The sequence below is a fragment of the Hylobates moloch genome, unplaced genomic scaffold (assembly GCF_009828535.3).
Source record: "Hylobates moloch isolate HMO894 unplaced genomic scaffold, HMol_V3 SCAFFOLD_20, whole genome shotgun sequence".
NCBI lineage: Eukaryota > Metazoa > Chordata > Mammalia > Primates > Hylobatidae > Hylobates > Hylobates moloch.
In genome coordinates, this window is record NW_026652295.1 from 26,225,040 (window position 1) to 26,248,657 (window position 23,618).

At 44.1% G+C, this 23,618-nt stretch overlaps 3 non-coding genes and 1 pseudogene across 3 annotated transcripts; 3 read left to right on the forward strand and 1 right to left on the reverse strand.

Moving 5' to 3' along the window:
• The first annotated feature begins 5,510 nt into the window (after positions 1–5,510).
• On the forward strand, positions 5,511–5,592 carry TRNAS-CGA (transfer RNA serine (anticodon CGA)). Its single transcript has one exon. It is a non-coding gene; the product is annotated as a tRNA-Ser (tRNA).
• Positions 5,593–6,911: 1,319 nt separating this feature from the next.
• LOC116459868 (large ribosomal subunit protein uL16-like) lies at positions 6,912–7,552 on the forward strand (annotated as a pseudogene).
• Positions 7,553–9,674: 2,122 nt separating this feature from the next.
• On the reverse strand, positions 9,675–9,747 carry TRNAR-ACG (transfer RNA arginine (anticodon ACG)). Its single transcript has one exon. It is a non-coding gene; the product is annotated as a tRNA-Arg (tRNA).
• Positions 9,748–11,019: 1,272 nt separating this feature from the next.
• On the forward strand, positions 11,020–11,092 carry TRNAR-ACG (transfer RNA arginine (anticodon ACG)). The gene has a single exon. It is a non-coding gene; the product is annotated as a tRNA-Arg (tRNA).
• The last annotated feature ends 12,526 nt before the right edge of the window (positions 11,093–23,618 follow it).

The window sequence follows — 23,618 nt, forward strand, 5'->3', positions numbered from 1 at the left end:
GCTCATTGCAATCTCTGCCCCTCAGGTTCATGCGATTCTCCTGCCTCAGCATCCTGAGTAGCTAGGATTACAGGCACGCACCATGATGCTCGGCTAATTTTTTGTATTTTTAGTAGAGACAGGGCTTCACCATTTTGGTCAGGCTGGTCTTGAACTCCTGGCCTCAGGTAATCCACCCACCTGGGCCTCCCAAAGTGCTGGGATTACAGGTGTGAGCCAAGGCACCCGGCTGAAACTCCTTTTAAACCACTTAGATTGGAATGCTGCTGTTGAAATTGAATTGGGTGATATTTACTATCTCTTGAAGAGCTACTTTTAAAAAATAGTAACAGTTGTATTAATCAGGGTTCTCCAGAGAAACAGAACCAATAGGAGGTGTGTATTTACAGAAAGATATTTATTTTAAGGCATAGGTTCGCACAACTGTGGAGGTTGACAAAGATTATTTGTTTGGTCAAACTTTAGGCTGGCTCCTGAACTGTCTCCCGGGCCCATCTGTGCTCTTCCTTGTAAAACCAGTTTTAGCAAGAACCCTGAAAAATCAGTTAAACAAGAATCCCCTACCCTTGATATCTACTCCCCCTCGATAGCCGATCAGGTTCCTCATCCTCCACCATCCCCCAGGTAAGGTCTGATGGGCCCTGGCCTGTCTTCAGTAAGAATCCTGTTAGGTCTGTTCAGCCAGAATCCTCTTACCCCTGACGCTTCCTCTTAGTAATTTTCCATCCACTGACCACCCACCACCCTGATCCTTGGCTATAAATTCCCACTTGTACAAGCAGTATTCAGAGTTGAGCCCAATCTCTACTGCAAGACTCCTTTGTGGACCCTATTACCTACGATGGTGGTCCTGAATAAAGTCTCTCTGACCATGATTTAATAAGTGTCCTTAAGCGAAGCGCCTCAGATCGCAGCCCGCTGCCACCTGCGTCCTGGGCTAAGAGGCAGCATCAAGGATAAGGGGGATTCCGGCTAAACAGACTTAACAGGATTCTTGTTACCTGCCCGAGGTCCTTGTCAGTTCTTAAGGACAGGTGCTTTGCATTATCTTCCAGCACTCTCCCACCCACTGCAACATTCCCCTCTCACCATGCAGGCGGTAAGTAGATTTTGGTTGAAAATATTTATCCAACAAGAGATAAATTGCCGGATGGAGGGCTAATGTCACTGCCGGACGCCCGGGTAGTCGCCACTTGGCTTAAAGGCGGAGCGGTTGTTGCATTTCAAAGAAATCCAGATTCCGAAAGTAAGTAATAACCATGCCCGTGGCCCGGCTCCTTTCTCTTACACTCTTCCAAGGATCCCTTTTAGACCTAGAGGAAACCCCGCAGAAGTGATAGGGAGAGGGGGAAAGCTGTTTTACAGTGGCGAAACCACGCAGCTGCGCGGGCTTCTCAGGGAGATCTCCTGTTTTCAAAGTGTGGCAAATTTATCAGTTTGGTTTTTCTTAAACATTTATATTTTTATGGAGTAGAAAATCTACCAAACGAGTGAAGAATGTTTCGGTGCGGTTTCCAACCGGGGACTTTTCGCGTGTGAGGCGAACGTGATAACCACTACACTACAAAAACAACTTTGGGAAACCTTTCCCCTCCGTGCTTAACTAAGAGGGCTTTGCCTGAAGGGCCTGGACTGCCTTTTATGTCTGTCTAGAAAACGATCCGTTGTGGTGCAGTTCTCTCCTTTTACTGTTTTCGAAAACAAAAGCAATTCATAACCAACTTCCCCAGGGCTCCAATTCCCCCACAAATTTCAAACATGGAAAGCTAGAACAGAATGCTAGAGAATTTTATTTCAAGACCTCCCTATGCTGTCTATGCACGTTTCTTTATCTGCAAAACCCGCCCCAATAGTCATATCTTGGTGACTTTTGGGAAAACCACGAAGGAGCGACCCGAGACCAGGAGATGATTGGAGGCCATCAGCACTTTCTGCCACAGCTGCTCTCATCATTTTGTTTGCAGTCAGTTAACTAGAAGTAGTCATGGCTTCTGGGAAATATAGGGAAGCAGATGAAACATGTAGAGAACACCACCAACTCTGCTACAGAATGCAAATGCAAAAAGATATAGTCTTTGCCCCCAAGGAAATCAGAGTCTAGTAATGTCTTCCTTATAAGATCATGATGATATATTTTTTCTATTGTCTTATTGCCCAAAGGTATAGCCATTGAAGACAAGAATCAAAACAAGATTATAGTTCATCTAACTTTTGAATCTCATGCTCTTTCTAGCACAATTGTACTGGACACATTATATTAAGGCAAAATATTTTAAGTCATCTTGGACTTGTAGCCTCCAGAACCGTGAGAAAAATAATTCTTGTTCAATCCACCCAGTCTGTGGTATCTTATGGCAGCTCAAGTTTACTAATACAGGTGTGTTTACTATAATGAGTATAAGCAGTAATCAGCATAGTCCGACTCAGAGATCTTTGACATTGATGAGTATACTATATAACATCCCTAGAATTAAAATAAATGTGCAACTTATTAATATCTTACTTGATCTATATAAGCAGAAAAGTCTAGTAGATGGAAGTCTGACCTGAATCAGCAAAACAGAGAATCATGGCCTCCCAACCAATTCCCAGATATGAGCCAGCTTTGACCGAGGAGGCCAGCTTCCCTTGAGAAAGAATACTCATAGCATAGTACAAATTTATACTGTTATTCTTCCTCCCTTCTCTAAAGGGGCCTGTGTCCATTTACCAGAGTGACTGTGCTTTGGGAAAGGGGAAATAGGCAGACTTTTCAGGAATTACTAAACAAAGATCCTGAACTGACATTAATTCCTAGAGATACTAAGCATCGCTATTGTCCACCTGGCAAATTAGGAACTCAGAGAAGTCAGACAATCAATGAAATTTTGCCTCTGGTACATTTCACTGTAGGCACAGCAGATCCCTGAACCTACTCTGTAGTTATTTTCCCAATTCCAAACAGAATATTTATATTGTTTCTATGAGTGATAGAGTGCAGGCTATTATGGTATAAAAGGCCAAGTGGAAGTCACTGGAAATTCCTCTACCTATGAAAATTATAAACCAAAAGCAATATTATACTCCTAGTGGGATTGCAGAAAGGATGGCACCATCAAGGACTTGAAAGATGCAGAGGTGGTGATTCTTATCATATCTCTATTCAACTCATTATTCAACTGCAGAAGACAAATGGATTATGGAGAATGATGGTGAATTATTGAAAATTTGGTCAGGTAAATATTCCAATTGCATCTGCTATTCCAGACGTGGTTTCATTAATGGAAATATTAACACATCTCCTGGTAACTGCTATGCTGTTATTGATATGGTTAGTTCTTTTTTCTCTATACTTAATCATTAAGACCATCAGAAGCAGTGGTCTTTTAGCTGGCAAGGCCAGCAGTACACCTTATCTGCCCTACTGTTGCAGGACTTTTCCTTAGTTCAGCTAAAGATGGGGTTCTTGGCCGGGCGCGGTGGCTCACGCTTGTAATCCCAGCACTTTGGGAAGCCGAGGAGGGCTGATCACGAGGTCAGGAGATCGAGACCACGGGGAAACCCCGTCTCTACTAAAAATGCAAAAAATTAGCCTGGCGTGGTGGCGGGCGCCTGTAGTCCCAGCTGCTCGGGGAGGCTGAGGCAGGAGAATGGCGTGAGCCCGGGAGGCGGAGCTTGCAGTGAGCCGAGATGGTGCCACTGCACTCCAGCCTGGGCAACAGAGCGAGACTCTGTCTCAAAAACAAAAAAAAAGAGATGGGGTTCTTTGTCCCACGGCCATGAAAATTCAGGCTTGCAGACAATTTGGTGAGTAAGACAGGGTTTTATTGGGTGAAAAGGGAAAAAAGGGGAAACAGGGACTCTTGCAAGGCCAGAGTCCCTCCGCTAGAGCGCTTCTACTTCCTGCCCAGCAGTTGGAATCCCAGGTTCCACATAGGAAGAGGAAGGGCCAGGATCCTCCCAGCTGCAAACATCATGAATTTCCTGAGGCTCCACCTCAGTGGGCAGGCTGGTTGGAATCCAGGGACCCCCTCCCACCTGGCTGTCTCACTACCTCGGGGATATATTGAGTCTCTAACCTCATGTCACCAACTAGTCCACAGGGACCTTTATCACCTTACCATTCCATAGAACATCATACTGGTCTCTTACATTAATTATATTTTTAGTGACAAGAAGATGGCAAATACTCTATAACATTGGTAAGACATTTGTATGCCAGACGGCGGGAAATAAACCTCACAAAGAATCAGAGCCTTACTACCTCAGTGAAATTTCTAGGGGTCCAATTGTCTGAAGCATTATGAGTTGCTGCATCTGATACCTTTTCTTATTAAGAAAGTGGTGGCCGGGCGCGGTAGCTCACGCCTGTAATCCCAGCACTTTGGGAGGCCGAGACGGGTGGATTACGAGGTCAGGAGATCGAGACCATCCTGGCTAACACAGTGAAACCCCGTCTCTAATTGAAAAAAAAAAAAATACAAAAAATTCGCCCGGCGTGGCGGGCCCCTGTAGTCCCAGCTACTCGGGAGGCTGAGGCAGGAGAATGGCGTGAACCTGGGAGGCGGAGCTTGCACTGAGCCGAGATCTTGCCACTGCACTCCAGCCTGGGCGACAGAGCGAGACTCCGTCTCAAAAAAACGAAAGAAAGAAAGTGGTACAATACTGAGTAGAACTCTTTGGATTTGGGAGGCAACATTTGGGCACGCTACACCAAACTATTTATCAAGTAACCTGAAAATATCCCAGTTTTGAGTGGGGACTTAGAACAGGAAATGGTTCTGCAACAGGACGACGTTGCAGCTCAAGCGACTCTGCCACTGGGACCATCTGAACCAGAAGAGTTGATCTTGCTTCAAGTGTCAGAGAAGAGAGATGTTATCTGGAGGCTTTGGCCAATTTCTACAGGTGAATCACAGCACAGAACTTTAGAATTTCAGAGCAAAGTTATGCCATCCTCTGTGGGTAACTACTCTTCTTTAGACAAATAGCTTTTACCAGCTTTTTTTTTTTTTTTTTAACCAGGTTCTTAGTACAGTCTGAATGTTTGACCACATACCACCACATTACCATATGGCCTCAGATGCAGATCTTGAACTGGATAGTGTGTGTTACCAAGCCATAAATTTAGACATGCACAGCAGCGTTCCATTATCAAATGGAAATGGGATGTATTAGATAAAGCTTGAGCAGGTCCTAAAGGCACAAATAGGTTGCATGAGGAAGTGGCACAGATGTTCATGGCATCTACTCTTGCTACATTGCCTTCTCTTTATTTGTGTGTGTGTGTGTGTGTGTACATCTACGTCTATGGCCTCATAAGAGTTCTAAATGACCAGTTGACTGAAGAAGAAAAAACTCAAGAATGGTTTATAGATGTTCTGTACAATATGCAGTCACCACTTTAAAGTAAACAGCTGCAGCCCCACAGCCCCACATAGAAATAAACAAGAGAGGCTAGCAGTGAGAATTACAGCATGCAGGGCCCCATGCTATGTGTTTTTGATGCATAAATAGTAGCTATTTAGCGGGCTGTGATGGCCGAGTGGTTAAGGCGTTGGACTCGAAATCCAATGGGGTCTTCCCGCGCAGGTTCAAATCCTGCTCACAGCGCTTCTCAGGATGTCTTTTTTTTTTTTTTTTTTTTCTGAATCACAAATCTCTGACTCTCAGCCTTTCATCTTATTTCACATACAAACTGAGAAGAGGGCCGCGTCCTATCTAGAGCTCTGTGTTGGACCGCCCACTTTTACCCTAAGCACTCCGACCTGCTCCTCCCAGCTGAGCCTCAGTGAACCCCTGAGCCCCGGGAGGTGCTTCCATCAAAGATCTACCTACTGCTCAGGGTCCACAGGAAGCCTGGGGCTTCTTGGGCTTTCACAATAGTTGCTTGCTTTGTTTTGAGATTGCTAAATGGGGAAGCAGCGACAGATCCCAATGGCAAAGAGGAAATTTTGCTTTAAAAATACAACTCCCCTCAGTCGGGCGCGGTGGCTCACGCCTGTAATCCCAGCACTTTGGGAGGCTGAGGCAGAAGAATTGCTTGAACCCGGGAGGTGAAGGTTGCGGTGAGCCGAGATCAGGCCACTGCAGTCCAGCCTGGGCAACAGAGCGAGACTCCGTCTCAAAAAAATAAATAAAAAATAAAAATAAAAATACAACTCCCCAGGCCGGGCGCAGTGGCTCACGCCTGTAATCTCAGCGCTTTGGGAGGCCAGGCGTGGTGGCGGGCGCCTGTAGTCCCAGCTACGTGGGAGGCTGAGGTAGAGAATTGCTTGAACCCAGGGGGCGGAGGTTGCAGTGAGCCGAGATCACGCCACTGCACTCCAGCCTGGGGCTGGGTGACAGAGCGAGAAAAAAATTATAAAAATAAATAATAATAAAATAATAATTAAAAAAACACCAAACAAACAACAACAACAAAAACTCCCTGTACTGATAATAGAAATGTAGGTAAGCATCCTTAAGTAGTTCTCTGGTATTAAAAACAAACCAGGCTGATGATAATTTAAAAGATCTAAGATCATAAATATCCATTAGTATGTGTGTGCCTGGCACTCTTAAAAAGAGTGAAGAGACCGGGCGCGGTGGCTCACGCCTGTAATCCCAGCACTTTGGGAGGCTGAGGCGGGAGGATCACGAGGTCAGGAAATCGAGACCATCCTGGCTACCATGGTGAAGCCCCGTCTCTACTAAAAATACGAAAAAAAAAAAAAATTAGCTGGGCGTGGTGGCGGGCGCCTGTAGTCCCAGCTGTTCAGGAGGCTGAGGCAGGAGAATGGCGTGAGCCCGGGAGGAGGAGCTTGCAGTGAGCGGAGATCGCGCCACTGCACTCCAGCCTGGGTGACAGATCGAGACTCCGTCTCCAAAAAAAAAAAAAAGTGAATAGAGCTCTTTCCCTTCGGCGAGCCACTGAAGATCCTGGTGTCGCCATGGGCCGCCGCCCCGGCCGTTGTTACCGGTATTGTAAAAACAAGCCATATCCAAAGTCTTGCTTCTGCTGAAGTGTCCCTGATGCCAAGATTCGCATCTTAGACCTGGGAAGCAAGCAAAAGTGGATGAGTTTCCGCTCTGTGGTCGCATGGCGTCAGATGAATATGAGCAGCTCTCCTCTGAAGCCCTGGTGGCTGCCCAAATTTGTGCCAATAAATACATAGTAAAAAGTTGTGGCAAAAATGGCTTTCATATCCGAGTGCGGCTGCACCCCTTGCACGTCATCTGCATCAACAGGATGTTGTCCTGTGCTGGGACTGACAGGCTCCAAACAGGTATGGGAGGTGCCTTTGGAAAGCCCGCAGGGCACCGTGGCCAGGATTCGCATTGGCCAAGTTATCATGTCCATCCGCACCAAGCTGCAGAACAAGGAGCATGTGATTGAAGCCCTTCGCAGGGCCAAGTTCAAGTTCCCTGGTCGCCAGAAGATCCACATTTCAAAGAAGGGGGGCTTCACCAAGTTCAATGCAGATGAATTTGAAGACATGGTGGCTGAGAAGCGGCTCATCCCAGATGGCTGTGGGGTCAAGTACATCCCCGATCGTGGCCCTCTGGACAAGGGCGGGCTTTGCACTCATGAGGGCTTCCACTGTGCTGCCGTCTCTTAATACTCGCCGTAAATCCTACTTTCTGTCCAAAAAAAAAAAAAAAAAAAAAACCAACAAAAAAGCAGTGAATAGAAATGAGGGAATTGAGACAAAAGGAGGATACACAACTGAGCCAAGGCTACAAGGAAGGAGTCGGGATAAAGGCGCTGTGCACTGTGGCTACAATGGGGCCCAAAACTACTGAGCTTCTCACTTTCAGAGGAGAGGACCACCGACCCCCGTTTATAAATACTTTTGCATTTTCACGTGCCTATTTCGCCTACGTTGAGTCCTTAAATAGTATTTAGCCAATTTATCTAATGATGACTGTTATAATTTAACTTTATAATTATATTAACTCCAAGTTTCTAGGTTGCTAAATGAATTTTGTTGTTAAAATGTTTACCATTTTTTTTTCTTTTGAGATGGGCAGGGCGGGGGGGCGGGGTGGGGAGCAGCGCCGTGTCTCGCTATGTTGCCCAGGCTGTTCTCTAAATCTTGGGCTTAAGCGATCCTCCCGCCTAGGCCTCCCAGAGTGCTGGGATTACAGGTGTGAGCCACTGTGCCCAGCCAAAATGTTTACCTTTATTGAATTATTACATCAATTTTACCTAATTTGGGGAAGGGAGATGTTTCTTTTTTTCTTTTTTCTTTCTTTTTTTTTTTTTTTGAGACGGGGTATCATTCTTGTTGCCCAGGCTGGAGTGCACTGGCGCGATCTAGGCTCACTGCAACCTCTGCCTCCCGAGTTCAAGCGATTCTCCTCCGTCAGCCTCCCGAGCTGGATTACAGGCATGTGCCACCACGCCCGGCTAATTTTTTTGTGTGTTTTTAGTAGAGACAGGGCTTCACCATGTTGGCCAGGCTGGTGTCGAACTCCTGACCTCAGGTGATCCACCCGCCTCGGCCTCCCAGAGTGCTGGGATTACAGGCTTTAGCCATCGCGCCCAGCCTGAGAGATGTTTCTTAAAATCTTTTCTGTTGCATAGAGTCTGAAATAATTTCCTCTGTAATGGTTTTGTGGTTATGGTTCTTTTGTTATGATTCTTTGGAGAATGAGGTGGAAAACATATGACGTATACCCCAAGAATGTATTTTATTCCATTTTCTTTTTCATTATCTCAAAATTTAAAAGTATTTGGATCTCTACTGTTCCACACAAAGCATCAGTATCCAACATAAGTATATTAAAAAATGAAATTATTCAATGAATGAACAGATGAACCGACTGCATAAATTAATGAAGCTTTCACAAGTGCAATAGACACAAGGGAGCGGTGGCTCACGCTTGTAATCCCAGCACTTTGGGAGGCCAAGGCGGGCGGATCGTCTGAGGCCAGAAGTTCGAAACCAGCCTGGCCAACATGGTGAAACCCCGTTTCTACTAAAAATACAAAAATTAGCCGGGCGTGGTGGCTCACGCCTGTAATCCCAGCGCTTTGAGAGGCTGAGGTGGGCGGATCACCTGAGATCGGCAGTTCGAATCCAGCCTGACCAACATGGAGAAACCCTGTCTCTACTAAAATACAAAATTAGACGGGCGTGGGTGGCGCATGCCTGTAATCCCAGCTACTCGGGAGGCTGAGTCAAGAGAATCGCTTGACCCCGGGAGACAAATCTCAGCTCCTCGAGAGGCTGAGACAGGACAATCGCTTGAACCGAGGAGACAATGGTTGCGGTGAGCCGAGATTGCCCCATTGAACTCCAGCCTGGTCATCAAGAGCAAAACTCTATTTCAAAAAAAAAGAAAAAAAGGAAAACACACAGGATATTTTTCTTTAAAAATAAAAATAAAAAAATAAAAAAAAGGCCAGGCGCGGTGGCTCACGCCTGTAATCCAAGCACTTTGGGGGGCCGAGGCGCTCGGATCACCTTAGGTCAGGAGTTCGAGACCAGCCTGGCCGACATGGTGAAACCCCCTCTCTACTTAAAATACAAAAATTATCCGAGCGGGGTGGCAGACGCCTGTAATCCCAGCTACTCGGGAGGCTGAGGCAAGAGAATTGCTTGAACCCGGGAAGCGGAGGTTGCAGTGAGCCGAAATCGCGCCATTGCCCTCTAGCCTGGGGTCAAGAGAGATAATTCGTCTGGGAGGGGAAAAAATGGACAAGCCTCCGAGCCAGCCAGAAGTCGAACCTAGAATCTTCTGATCCGTAGTCAGACGCGTTATCCATTGCGCCACTGGCCCGTCGTCCTGGGGCTGTCGATTATGTTTTCTTCATTAGGATCACTAAGAAAATAGCTGATTTGCAATGCAACCGGGCATACATTGAAGAAGACTGTGGATTCTGTCAAAGCGCGATTTTCTTTGTGGTCAATTTAAATAAGTTTCACTCCCTTCAGATATTTATATTTCTAAAGAAATTTTCTGCTTTGGAACATCATGTACGTAATAGAGTTACTGTCGTTCACATTTTTTTCCTTGATGTGCCCGCTTCTTTCTTTTTTTTCTTTTCTTTTCGTTTTTTTTTTCTTTATGAGACGGAGTCTCCTTCTCTCACCAAGGCTGGAGTGCAGTGGCGCGATCTCGGCTCACTGCAACCTCCGCCTCCCCGGTTCAAGCGATTCTCTTGCCTCAGTCTCTCGAGGAGCTGGAATTACAGGCGCGCGCCACCACGCCAGGCTAACTTTTGTGTTTTTAATAGAGACAGGGTTTGACCACGTTGGCCAGGCTGGTGTCGAACTCCTGATCTCAAGTGATCAACCTGCCTCTGCCTCCCAAAGTGCTGGGATTACAGGCGTTAAGTCACGGCGCCCGGCCTGGGAGAGGTTTCTTAATGTCTTTTCTGTTGCATTAAGTATGAAATTATTTTCTCTATAAGGATTCTTTGGTCATGTTTCTTTTGTTATGGTTCTTTGGAGAATGAAATGGAAAACATACGATGTATATCTCAAGAAAGTATTTCATTCCATTTTCTTTTTCATTATCTCAAAATTTTTAAAGTATTTGGATCTCTGACCACTGTTCCACACGAAACATCAGTATCCAACACAAGTAAGTTAAAAAAATGAAATTATTTAATGAATGAGCAGATGAACCGACTGAATAAATTAATGAAGCTTTCACAAGTGCAATAGACACAAGGGGGCGGTGGCTCACGCTTGTAATCCCAGCACTTTGGGAGGCCGAGGCGGGCGGATCACCTGAGGTCAGGAGCTGGAGACCAGCCTGGCCGACAAGGTGAAACCCCGTCTCTACTAAAAATAAAAAAATTAGCCGGGCGTGGTGGCGCGCGCCTGTAATCCCAGCTACTCAAGAGGCTAGGGCAGGAGAATCGCTTGAACCCGAGAGGCGGAGGTTGCAGTGAGCCGAGATCGCGCCAGTGCACTCTAGCCTGGGCGGGAGAGCGGGACTCCGTCTCATTAAAAAAAAAAAAAAAAAAAAAAAAAAAGCAGGTACATCAATGATAGATAATCGACAGATGCAGACTGACTGGCTAGTAGTTAGCAGTGCAACCGTGGGCCAGTGGCGCAATGGATAACGCGTCTGACTACGGATCAGAAGACTCTAGGTTCGACTCCTGGCTGGCTCGGGGGTTAATTTTGGCTTTTTTTTTTTTTTTTTTTTTTTAAGAAAAATATCCTGTGTATTTTCAAACTGATGACAGAAACCGGTTCTTAAAGTTCTTTGAAAGAAAATTCATCTGATCTGGCTCTTCACCTTGCACCGTACTGCTGCACATCACAATCTGGACCTTTAAGTCTGGTTTAAAGTTAAGTATCAAACTGAAATTTGAGACCTTAAATATCTTCGGAAATTGCTTTTTTTCTTTTTCTTGTTTTTTTTTTTTTTCTTGAGACGGAGTCTCGCTCTGTCGCCCAGCCTGGAGCGCAGTGGCTGCATCTCGGCACACTGCAACCTCTGCCTTCCGGGTTCAAGCAATTCTCCTGCCTCAGCCTCCCAAATAGCTGGTACTACAGGCGGACGCCGCCAGGCCCGGCTAATTTTTTGTATTTTAGTAGAGACAGGGGTTTCACCGTGTTGCCCAGGCTGGTCGCAAACTACTGAGCTCAGGCAATTCGCCCTCCTTGGCCTCCCCAAAGTACTGGGATTACAGGCGTGAGCCACCGCGCCCGGCCTGGAAATTGCATTTTTTAAATTCCCTTCCCCCCCACCCCGCTTTTTTTTCCCCCAACTGATACTGAGAAATGGGTTAGTTCAAAGAGATCTCTGGAAAGACAACTCAAAAAATTCAAACATTCGACAACAAAAAGAAGTAAAGTTCCAGGCCGGGAATGGTGGCTTACGTCTGTAATCCCAGCACTTTGAGAGGCCGAGGCGGGTGGATCACCTGAGGTCAGGAGTTCGAGATCAGCCTGGCCAAGACGGCTCTACTAAACGTGGCTCTATTAAAAATACAAAAATTAGCCAGACATGGTAATGCGCGCCTGTAATCCCAGCTACTCGGAAAGTTGAGGCAGGAGAATCGCTTGAACCCAGGAGGTGGAGGTTGTAGTTAGCCGAGATGGGGCCACTGCACTCCAGCCTGGGCTGTAGAGCGAGGCACTGTCTCAAAATAAATAAATAAAATAAAATAAAGTTACAATACGTGCTACAAAGTGAATGAACCTTGAAAATACTATGCTAAGGGAAAGAAGCCAAACACAAAAAGCTACATATTGTGTGATTCAATTTATAGAAAATGTCCAGAACAAACAAATCTGTAAAGGTAGAAGGTGTTAATATTTGCCAGGGACCGGAGAAAGAGGGGAATGAGTACAGAGTTTGTTTGGGATGATGAGAATGGTTTGAAATTAGATAATGGTGATAGTTGCACAAGTCTGTGAATACACTAAAAAGCAGTGAATTGTACACCTTCAAAAGTTGGATTTTATGTTATGTTAATTATATCTTCATTGTTTTAATCCAAATTAAAAAAAAATATTGACCGACCGACTTTTTTTTCTTTTCTTTTTAGTCTGAATCTCCCTTTGTCGCCCAGGCTGGAGTGCAGTGGCGCCATCTCGGCTCACTGCAACGTCCGCCTCCAGGTGTAAGCCAATCTCGTGCCTCAGCCTCCCGGGTAGCTGGGATTACTGGCGCCCCAAATCACGCTTGGCTAATTTTTCTATTTTTAACAGAGACGGGGTTTCACCACGTTGGTCAGGCTGGTCTCAAATTCCTGACATCAAGTGATCCGCCTTGCACTCCAGCTCGGCCCACAAGAGCGAAACCCGCCAAAACAAAACAAAACAAAACAAAAAAGTAGGAAGGAAGGAAGGAAGGAAGGATTTTTTTTTTTTTTTGTGGGGAGTTTCCCTTTCCCAGGTGGATGGTGCAGTACAAATGTCACTCACGCACCTCTGTCTCACCTCAGCCTCCCGGGTAGCTGGGATTACAGCAGCATGCCACCGCGCCAGGCTAATTTCTTTTTTTTCTTTTTTTGGTATATTTGGTAGAGATGGGGTTTCGTCATTTTGGCCATGCTGGTCTCGAACTCTTGACCTCAGGTGATCCGTCCGCCTCGGCCTCCCAAAGTCCTGGGATTACAGGCGTGAGCCGCCGCCCGACCACTTTTTTTGTATTTTAAATCAAGTATCTGTTTGTTTGTTTGTTTGTTTGTTTCTTCTGTGCCTATGCTTACCCAGACAGTTTCTTCATTTATTTTCCCCTGCCTTGGGCAGGCTTCCACTCTTCAGACCCTTTCCCGCACAACTTTGTCCCTGAGCATAAGTCTTGGACGTAAAAGAAGGGACATTGTCTGGAGAAATATTGAATCAAGAAAGGCGCGGCTGTGAAGAATAGAAATCAGTGTCTCCCTTAGGCTCTCAGTTCGGCGATCTTGGTAATGCCCTGTCCCATGCCTGCGAACGCGATTCAGCCTCGATATCCCCGTCTCGTCCCACGATCGCACCAAGAAGAGCGTGCGAGCCTCCCTGCTACATACTGACACTAAGAAACCAGACTTGAAAGGGATCCCAGACAAACATTAAACATGCAACAAGAGGGAGAGGGTGTAAGGAAGAGACATCCTTGGGGCGGTGTCTGATAAAACAGATGGCTCTCCTTTCCAGGTGTTTCTGAATTTGATCCCCGACGCCTGGGGCATCGTGGAGGAACTTGCACAGGAAATCAAGGTGTCGCAGGAAAGAGAACACGCACAGGCAAAAGATACCTTAATTGGTGGTATACTCAATATTTATCTTACAGAAGTGTATCGACGATAGACAATGTGCGATGTGATGGTTGCTGGGAACTTAACGAAGTTTCCATGCGCCGAGACCTCATTGGATCCACTTTCTTTTGGGCTGTGAGCCGGTAAAAAAAAAGGGGTGGGTGTGGAGGACGGTCCAAAGGATTCGGAGCTCCGTAAAATGCTACTCAAACTTTAGCGCGCTGGAGAATCCCTGAGAAGGAGTATTATACCCAGTTTTCCGGGACTTACCTCCAGTGATTCTACGTCGATTCTTTGATGAGGCCCATTAATTTTTAGCTGGGTGATGCCGACTAGACTGTAAGTAGCATTGTATTCGTGCATTTTCTTTTACCGCCCACTTTTTGCAACTAACACCAAGAGAGAACTTCCACGGTAGAAGGCGAAAAATTGAGCGTCTACCGGCAGTGAGACTCACAATCTTATGTTACTGGGCTTTAACGAACCGAGGTAATTCCCTTCTACTTTCAAGATTTTTATTTTTGTTTTGGTTTTTTATAAATGTGTAGATTTCGTCGCGTTGTTTTGTTCTGTTCTGTGGCGGCTTTATCATAGAAAGACAACACCAACCTGGGCATGGTGGCGTGACCCTGTAACTATACCCAGCTACTCAGAAGGCTGAGGCGGGAGAATCACTTAAGGCCTGCAACTGAAGGCCAACTTGAACAACAGAATGAGACCCTCGCCTCTAATAAAATAAATAATTTTTTTGAAAAAAACAACATCTCCCCCTTAAACAAAATGTTCTCTTCTGAAATTGCATTCTCTTAATCTCCTTTCTTTTACTAATATTGAGAAAGGGGTTGGCTGAAAGAGATCTCTGGAAAGACAACTCAAAAAAATCAAATAAAGAGTATTGTTCGGCCGGGTGCGATGGCTCACGCCTGTAATGCCAGGCACTTTGGGAGGCTGAGGCAGGTGGATCACCTGAGGTCAGGAGTTCGAGACCAGCCTGGCCAACATGGTGAAACTCCCGTCTCTACTAACAATACAATAATTAGCCTTGTGTAGTGGTGGCCACCTGTAATCCCAGCTACTTGGGAGGCTGAGGCAGGAGAATCACTTGAACCTGGGAGGCGGAGGTTGCAGTGAGCCGAGATCGCCCCATTGCATTCCAGCCTGGGCGATAAAAGCGAAACTCCATCTCAAAAAAAAAAAAAAAAGTATTATTCGTCTATAAAAAGAAATGAAATTCTAATACAAGCTACGACATGAATGAACATTGAAAATATTACACTAAGAAAAAGAAGCCTTTGACCTTTGATATGATAAGCACATTGGGACCCCATCCCACTCCACTGAAAAAACTACAGACATTGTATTTGAAGATAAAATACTTCCTTTTCCCTGAGTATTCTAGAGCAGCACTGTCCACAACAGCCAACCACACATATTTCAAAAACATAGTGCAAAAAGAGAAAGAAAGAAAAAAGAAATCTCATTTTCTTGATAACATGTTTAAATGATAATATTTGGAGTTAAAATATATTAGAAGTAGCTGGGCGCAGTGGTATGCTCTTGTAATCCCAGCTATTCCAGAGGCTGTGGAAAGGGAGATTTCCTGAACCTAGGAGTTTGAGACCATCGCGGGCAATACAGCGAGCCCCCTTCTCTTAAAAATAAAATTAATTTCACTTGTTTAACTCTACTTTCTTAGTATTACTAGAAAACTTAAAATTACCCACTATACGATATTATGTTAACTCTCACATCTTCTTGTGGTTACTGTTGTGGTAACATCAATAAAGTGCTATCAATTTACGAGGGGCACAGTCCCTTTGCGCAGACTCCAGATTCTACAATGCTGTCATATTGCATTTTTCATCAATAAATACATATTTTCTTCTCTTAAACCAATTTCTTTTTTTCTTTGTGTGTGTGTGTGTGTGCGTGTGCGTGTGTGTGTGTGTGTGTGTGTGTGTGACAGAGAGAGAGACAGAGAGAGAGAGAGATGGAGTCTTGCTGTTGCCAGGCACTCTATGGCAAAATCTCAGCTCACTGCAACCTCCGCCTCCCAGGTTCAAGAGGTTCTCCTGCCTCAGCCTCCCGAGTAGCTGGTATTACAGGCGCCTGCCACCATTCCCAGCTAATTTTTGTGTTTTTTAGTAGAGATGGGGTTTCACCATGTTGATAAGGCTGGTCTCGAACTCCTGGCCTCAGATGATCCACCCACCTCAGCTTCCCAAAATGCTGGGATTACAGACATGAGCCACAGTGCCCAGCCTCTCTTAAACCAATTTCTAGTGTGCAAAAATGGTAAACTCCTCATACTAAATTTCTTTTCCTGATTTTCTTTTTTCATTCAAGAGAGATCTATGGGTTGGCTAAAGAGTTTGCTTAGTAAACTGAAGATCCTGGATTTCAGTTTGGTAGGGCTTTCTATAGGCTTTGTAATTTTTACAAGTGTAGCTCTATCTTTGTTGCATACAGTTTAAGGAATTCATTCTTGATGACATCTGTGTTATTCATTTGTTATATGGTGTGGAAAACTAAAAAGCCTGAGGTCTAGTTCATCAATTTAGTTTTTGAGGGTGGCAGGAAGTCTTTAAGGAAGAAAGGAGGAAAGACTGGATGGAATATGCTACATGATGGAAGCCGCATGAACAATCATTCCCTACATGGCTTGACTAAAGCACTGTCAATTATATATTGGGAACAAAAAAAAAATTAGAATTTTCAGGTCTGGTGTGGTGGCTCACGTCTGTAATCCCAGCACTTTGGGAGGCCGAGGCTGGTGGATCACTTGAGGTCAGGAGTTCGTGACCAGCCTGGCCAACATAGTGAAACCTGTCTCTACTAAAAATACAAAAATTAGCCAGGCGTGGTGGCGGGCACCTGTAATCCCAAGCTACTCAGGAGGCTGAGGCAGGAGAATCACTTGAACCCAGGAGGCAGAGGTTGCAGTGAGCCGAGATGGCAGCCCCTGCACTCCAGCCTGGGAGCAAGACTCTGTCTCAAAAAAAAAAAAAAAAAAATTAGTGTTTTCATCTGATGACAATATCCTTGTCCTGTACAATAAGATTACCAATGATTTCTTTTGCAATCATTGAATATTTTGTCTTTTATCTATGAGTTTACCATTTGAGAACATGCAATAAGAACTCCAGTAGTTACTGGAAGTCAACATTTTCAATTTTGTATGATCTCCACAAAAATTGTTTTGTTTTGTTTTGTTTTGTTTTGTTTTGTTTTGTTTTGTTTTTTGAGATGGAGTTTCGCTCTTGTTCCCCAGCCTGGAGTGCAACGGCGCGATCTCAGCTCAACCAGCCTCCGCCTCCCGGATTCGAAGTGATTTTCCTGTCTTAGCCTCCCAAGTAGCTGGGATTACAGGCGCCCACCACCATACCCAGTTAATTTCTTTTTTTCTGTTTTTAGTAGAGACAGGGTTTTGCCATGTTGGTCAGGCTAGTCTCGAATTCCTGTCCTCAGTTGATCCACCTGCCTTGGTCTCCCAAAGGGCTGGGATTACAGGCGTGAGCCACTGCACCCGCCTCCACTTTCTTTTCTCCACTTTCATGGAAGTCAATAGAATGGAGCTGGACACTGGAGAAGTTGAGAGGTCTGCAGGAGCTGCTGGAACCAGAAAGCAAAACTCTCTTCCTCCTGCAAAGTCTCTCCAGCACCCACAACTGACAAAATTCAGTGCCAGATGGCACACGAAAAAAAAAAAAGGGCCCAGATCCCATTTCAAAAAGCAGTCTAAAAGGATGAATTGCAGGTTGAAACATAAAAAAAGCAATCATGGGCACAGATGACTCCATAATGAGTAGGGTCCCAGAGCAGTGCCCCCAAACAGCATCTTCCAACTCATAACACACTGAAAACTGCTAAGTAGATACCATCAATTATGCATTTTTAAATAGTGAGTGATCCATATATGTGCTCTTGTCTTTTTCTTCTGTTCTTTTTGGGTTTTTTTGTTTTTTGTTTTTGAGAGACAGAGTCTTGCTCTGTCACCCAGGCAGGAGTGCAGTGGCAGGATCTCACCTCACTGCAATCTCCGCCTTTCTGATTCAAGTGATTATCCTGCCTTGACTTCCCAAGTAGCTGGGATTACAGGCGCCAGCCACCATGGCCAGCTAATTTTTGTATTTTTCTTAGTAGGGATGGGGTTTCACTATGTGTTAGCCAGGTTGGTCTTCAACTCCTGACCTCAGGTGATCGACCTGCTTCGGCCTCCCAAAGTGCTGGGATTACAGGGGTGAGCCATTGCACGCCACTTGTTCTTTTGTGTGGTTTTTGTTTTTGTTGTCGTTGTTTGTTTGTTTGTTTTGAAACAGAGTTTTGCTCTTGCCGTCCAGGCTGGAGTGCAATGGTGCAGTCTCGGCTCACTGCAACCTCCACACCCTGGGTTCAAGCAGTTCTCCTGCTTCAGCCTCCCAAGTAGCTGGGATTACAGGTGCCTGCTACCAGGCCTGGCTAATTTTTGTATTTTTAGTAGAGATGGGGTTTCACCATGTTGGCCAGGCTGGTGTGGAACTCCTGACCTCAAAACATCCGCCCGCCCCAGCCTCCCAAAGTGCTGGGATTACAGGCGTGAGCCACTGCGCCCGGCTTCTTCTGTTCTTTTCAACGCACTTTAGATATTTCTGGATGATCGGTTTATCCTTTCCTCCTCTAGTTCTCTTTTTTTCAGGCTAAGCCACATATATGTCCTTTAAAGTTGCCAATCTGACTGAATCTGAAACATCACATGTAGTTTTTGTATACTTTATCGTCAAACACATTTGCTTCATATTTAAATTATTTCCTATTAACATAATTTTGATTTCCAAAACCTCTTTTTTGGTTTTTTGTTTTGTTTTGTTTTTGTGTGTTTTTTTTTTTTTTGAGACAGAGTTTTGCTCTTGTTGCCCAGGCTGGGGTACAATGGCGCGATCTCGGCTCACCACAACCTCCGCCTCCCGGATTTAAGCGATTCTCCTGCCTCAGCCTCCTGAGTAGCTGGGATTATAGGCATGTTGCCACCATGCCCGGCTAATTTTGTATCTTTAGTAGAGATAAGGTTTCTCCATGTTGGTCAGGTTGGTCTCAAACTCCTGACCTCAGGTGATCCGCCTGCCTCAGCCTCCAAAAGTGCTGGGATTACAGGCGTGAGCCACCGTGCCCGTGCTTTTTTTTTGGTTTTAGGAAAGCTTTTCTTCATTGGATCCTAGTCCTTGTTATTGGATACAGTATTGTTTCTCTCCCTTCTGAAGATATTAGTGAGATATGATATAATATATGGTATAAAGTTTTTGCTGCAGTCTGTGTCCTTAAATTGTATTTTAAAAATCTCTTTTTATATCCTTCCTCCCTCCCTCCACCTCTCTCTTTCTCTCCCGCACCTCTCTCTATATATATATATTTGGTGATCCTTGCACTATACACATTGTATTAGTTTTTATCACTGCCATAACAAAGTACCCCAGATTGTGTGATTTAAACAACAGACATTTATTTTCTTACATTTCTGGAGGCTAGAGGTCAGAAATTATGGTGTCAACAGGATTTGTTTGTTTGTTTGTTTATTTTATGCTTCTCTCCCTGGTTTGCAGATAGCCATCTCCTCCATGTCCTCACATGGTCTTCCTTCTGGGTGTGTCTGCGTCCTAATCTTTTCTTTCGAAGACATGTCATACTGCATTATGGCCAATTCTAAACAACTCATTCAAAGGCCCCATCTCCAAAGATAGTCACATTCTCAATTAGTACGTGTTAGGACTTCAAAATATGAATTTGGTAGAGAGGGGAGGACACGAATTAATCTTTGACACATATATTTAAGAAAAGGAGACTAAAATGCTGATTGAGGCTGGGCATGGTGGCTCAAGCCTGTAATCCCAACACTTGAGAGGCCAAGGTGGGTATATCACTTGAGGCCAGGAGTTTGAGACCAGCCTGGCCAACATGAAGAAATCCCACCCCTACTAAAAATACAAAAAAAAAAAAAAAAAAAAAATTAGCCGGTTGTGGTGGCACGTGCCTGTAATCCCAGCTACTCAGAAAGCTGAGGCAGGAGAATTGCTTGAACCCCAGGAGGTGGAGGTTCCAGTGAGCTGAGATCCTGCCACTGCACTCCAGCCTGGGCAACAGAGTGAGACTCTGTCTCAAAAAAATAAAAATAAAATAAAATGCTGGTTGAGAAGACAATGTAGTCATATTGTTCCTATCATTCCCACTAAACACAATTAAAAACCCTGGACATCATATATAAAACAAACATAAGAAGACTTTGAAAAATGAAGAGAAGGCAAACTGGTGGGAGACCTTTCGACCTGAGGAAAGACACGGTGGTAAATTTCCTAATTTTTTTTTTTTTAATTTAATGTATCCTGGACTGAGTGCTGGAGAAGCCAATGACCCATTAACACAGACAAAAAAGCCACAAGAAAAGCCAGCTTTCTCTAGCCAAATGACAAGGAAAAGAGTAGCCTAGCAAGACAAAACTTATAGACAATAATTCTCTATTCCAACAGCACACTGCAGAAAACGCTGAACTCCAATATCCCTACTCTCTCATTCCCCACCTGAAAGGCCCAGTCGGGAGCCCAAACTCTCACCTTTGACCAGCAGCTGAGGTGGTTTCAGAGAAGGCCAATTGTGGAACTGAGATCTTTATCCTCATTTGGTAGTATCACTGCCCACCTTCACACCTGCTAACTCCAGCCTGATCGGAAGCTCAGAGCACTTGAGTGTGGTTCTTAAAGGGAAAAATAACTTTTGATTTATATGGCTGGAACACTGTGGTTGGGAGAAACCTCCACTGTCAGGAGACAGTAAGTAATCAGTAAGGATCAGTAAGAGGGTTGGGCAGATTTCCAGAAATCCACTTCCAGTCAACCTGGAGATCATAGTACTAAAAATGAATTGGAGACAAAATAAGGTAAAGTTCCATTGCTTTGTAGGATGTTGCACACCTTTCAAATTTGTTAGTCTCCTCCAGGCTAGTGAGCCCCCATATTACTCACTTAATAGAATTGTCTTCTAAATATCCTGCTATAAATTTCCTCCATATTCTGAAACAGAGCAAGGGGTTATATAACTCTAAATTTCCTCAAAATGGCATTAAAACGAGATCTATTTTCACTCTCCTATTCACTACATGTACACAAACACCACCAATACCTGAAATTTTGGGGGCTGGCTTTCGCAAGGTAAGTTATATTCTTTGGCTTTTCCCAATTCTGGCTTAAAGTGAAACTTTCCTTGTATATCACACTAGTCCTTCTGTTATTTGGTTTTCAGAATTTTGCTACTGCTTTCTACTTTCTCATTATTGTCCTTTTGTACTTATGAACGGCTCTGTCTCCTTTTTTTCTTTTTTCTTTCTTTCTTTCTTTTCTTCCTTCCTTCTTCTCTTTCTTCTCTCTCTCTCTGTCTCTGAATTTTTGGCTAGAAAGACATCAGATGCCTGTCTTCAATACATGGTTATTGTCAACAGGTCTATTTCTAACTTACTGTGATTTTTCATAATGCTTGATATTCAGAGGATTAACAAAATAATACAGTAGGCAATGAAGAGGATGCTATCCTTTATGCTCAGATTAAAATCCTAAAGGGACTCCAGCCTCCACCTAGAATATAGAAAGTTGGAAAGAATATGGCTCCTAATCTAACAATGAAAAAGTCCGCATAGGCCGGGCACGGTGGCTCACTCCTGTAATCCCAGCACTTTGGGAGGCTGAGGTGGGCAGATTACCTATTACCTGAGGTCAAGAGTTTGAGACCAGCTTGGCTAACATGGTGAAACCCTGTCTCTACTAAAAATACAAAAAAAAAAAAAAAAAAACTAGCCGGGCATGGTGGCACATGCCTGTAATCCCAGCTACTCGGGAGGCTGAGGCAGGAGATTTGCTTCAACCCGGGAGGTGAAAGTTTCAGTGAGCCGAGATGGAGCCATTGCACTCCAGCTTGGGCGATAAGAGTGAAATTCCATCTAAAAAAAAAAAGAAAGAAAAGAAAAAAGAAAGAAAAAGTCCAGATAGTCTAGAAAAGCATAATTTTCCTTGAACCCATGAAAAAGTTAAGTTCTCAGAGCAACCACGTAGCCTGAAATTTATGGAAAAATAGGTGCTTCCAAGTAGAAATGGGAAATCAATACTGGCTCAACCATAGCAATAGGATGATGATGAGGCCTCCATGCGACAGGGTAAGAAAAATTCAGCAAAAATTCAATATTTTATGACTTGCTGAATTTAGTCTAAGTGTCTATGTCTAAGAAGGAAATTCTAGAACCCCTAGGATCAAGTACTCAAGAAGAGTTTTCACACTTTTGCAGGCTTTTCTTCACAATTCTCATAGTACTGCTGTCCTCCGTGTTGCAGGAGAATTGGTTCCAGGACCTGCAAGAATACCAAAATCCACTGATGCTCAAGTCGCTTATATAAAATAACCTGTGCACATCTTCCTGTATACTTTAAATCATCTCTAGATTATTTATAATACCGAATATAATGCAAATCCTATGTAAATTGTTGCTATGCTGTATTTTTTTATTGTTGCATTGTTGTTTTTATTTTTTTCAAATATTTTTGATCCTTGGTTGGTTGAGTCTACAGATGTAGAACCTGTGCTCATAAGAAATGATGGAGCAGGGCAAGAGATCAGAGAAAGCCCCTTTCAGTGGAACAGGACTGACAGAGAGAATAGCCTGTCCCTAAAGAAAGAAAGCTTAAGCACTTAGGGAGCAGCAGCAAACATGGTTATATCCAGAGAGCAGAAAATTCACAGGAGCTGAAGAAAGTAAAAAAGAATGAAAATTTCTACTTCAAGGGAGTATTAGGTACAGAATATTAGAGAATGTCAACTTTTGGGAGCAGGCAGAATGACTAAGAACCTTCCACCTCAGAGACCCTCATCACAGAGTCTGCCTGTCTTAGTCTGTTTTGGGTTGCTATAACAGAATACCTAAGCCTACGTAATTTATAAAGAAAAGAGTCTTATTTGGTTTATGATTCTGGTGGCCGGAAGGTTCAACCACATGATCATCTCAACAGACATAGAAAAACATTCAATAACATTCAACACCCATTTATGATTTCAAAAAAAATTAGTAAACTGGGAATAGAGAGGAGCTTCTTCAACTTGATAAAAAGCATCTGCAAAAAAAATGTAATAATATCATACTTAATGGTGAAAGACTGAATGACTTCTCAAGATAGGGAATGTCTGACAAGACTATCTGCTCTTACTACTCTTTTTTTTTTTTTTTTTTTTTTGAGACGGAGTCTCGCTCTGTCGCCCAGGCTGGAGTGCAGTGGTGCGATCTCGGCTCACTGCAAGCTCCGCCTCCCGGGTTCACGCCATTCTCCTGCCTCAGCCTCCCGATTAGCTGGGACTACAGGAGCCCGCCACAACGCCTGGCTAGTTTTTTTTGTTGTTGTTGTATTTTAATAGAGACGGGGTTTCTAGTACAGACGGGGTTTCACTGTGTTAGCCAGGATGGTCTAGATCTCCTGACCTCGTGATCCGCCCGCCTCGGCCTCCCAAAGTGCTGGGATTACAGGCGTGAGCCACCGCGCCCGGCCTCTTACCACTCTTATTCAACATTGTTCTAGAAGTCCTATTTAATGTAATTACACAAGACAAATAAATAAAAACACGCAGATTAGATTGTAAAGGAAGAAATAAAACTCTTTCTAGTCATAGGCAGTAAGATTGTCTATACAGAAAATGCAAAATAATCTAAAATAAAAAAGAAATATAACCTAAAATAAATAAAAACAAATAAATATAACCTAAAAATAAAATATCTAAAATAGAATAATAAAAGAATATAGTAAGACTGTGAGATAAAAGGTAAATAAATAAAAATCTATTGTATTTCTATGTACAGCGGTACCTCCACTTATGGTGGGGTTACATTCCAATGAACCTATTTCAAGTTAAGAATATAAGTCAAGGCCGGGCGCGGTGGCTCACG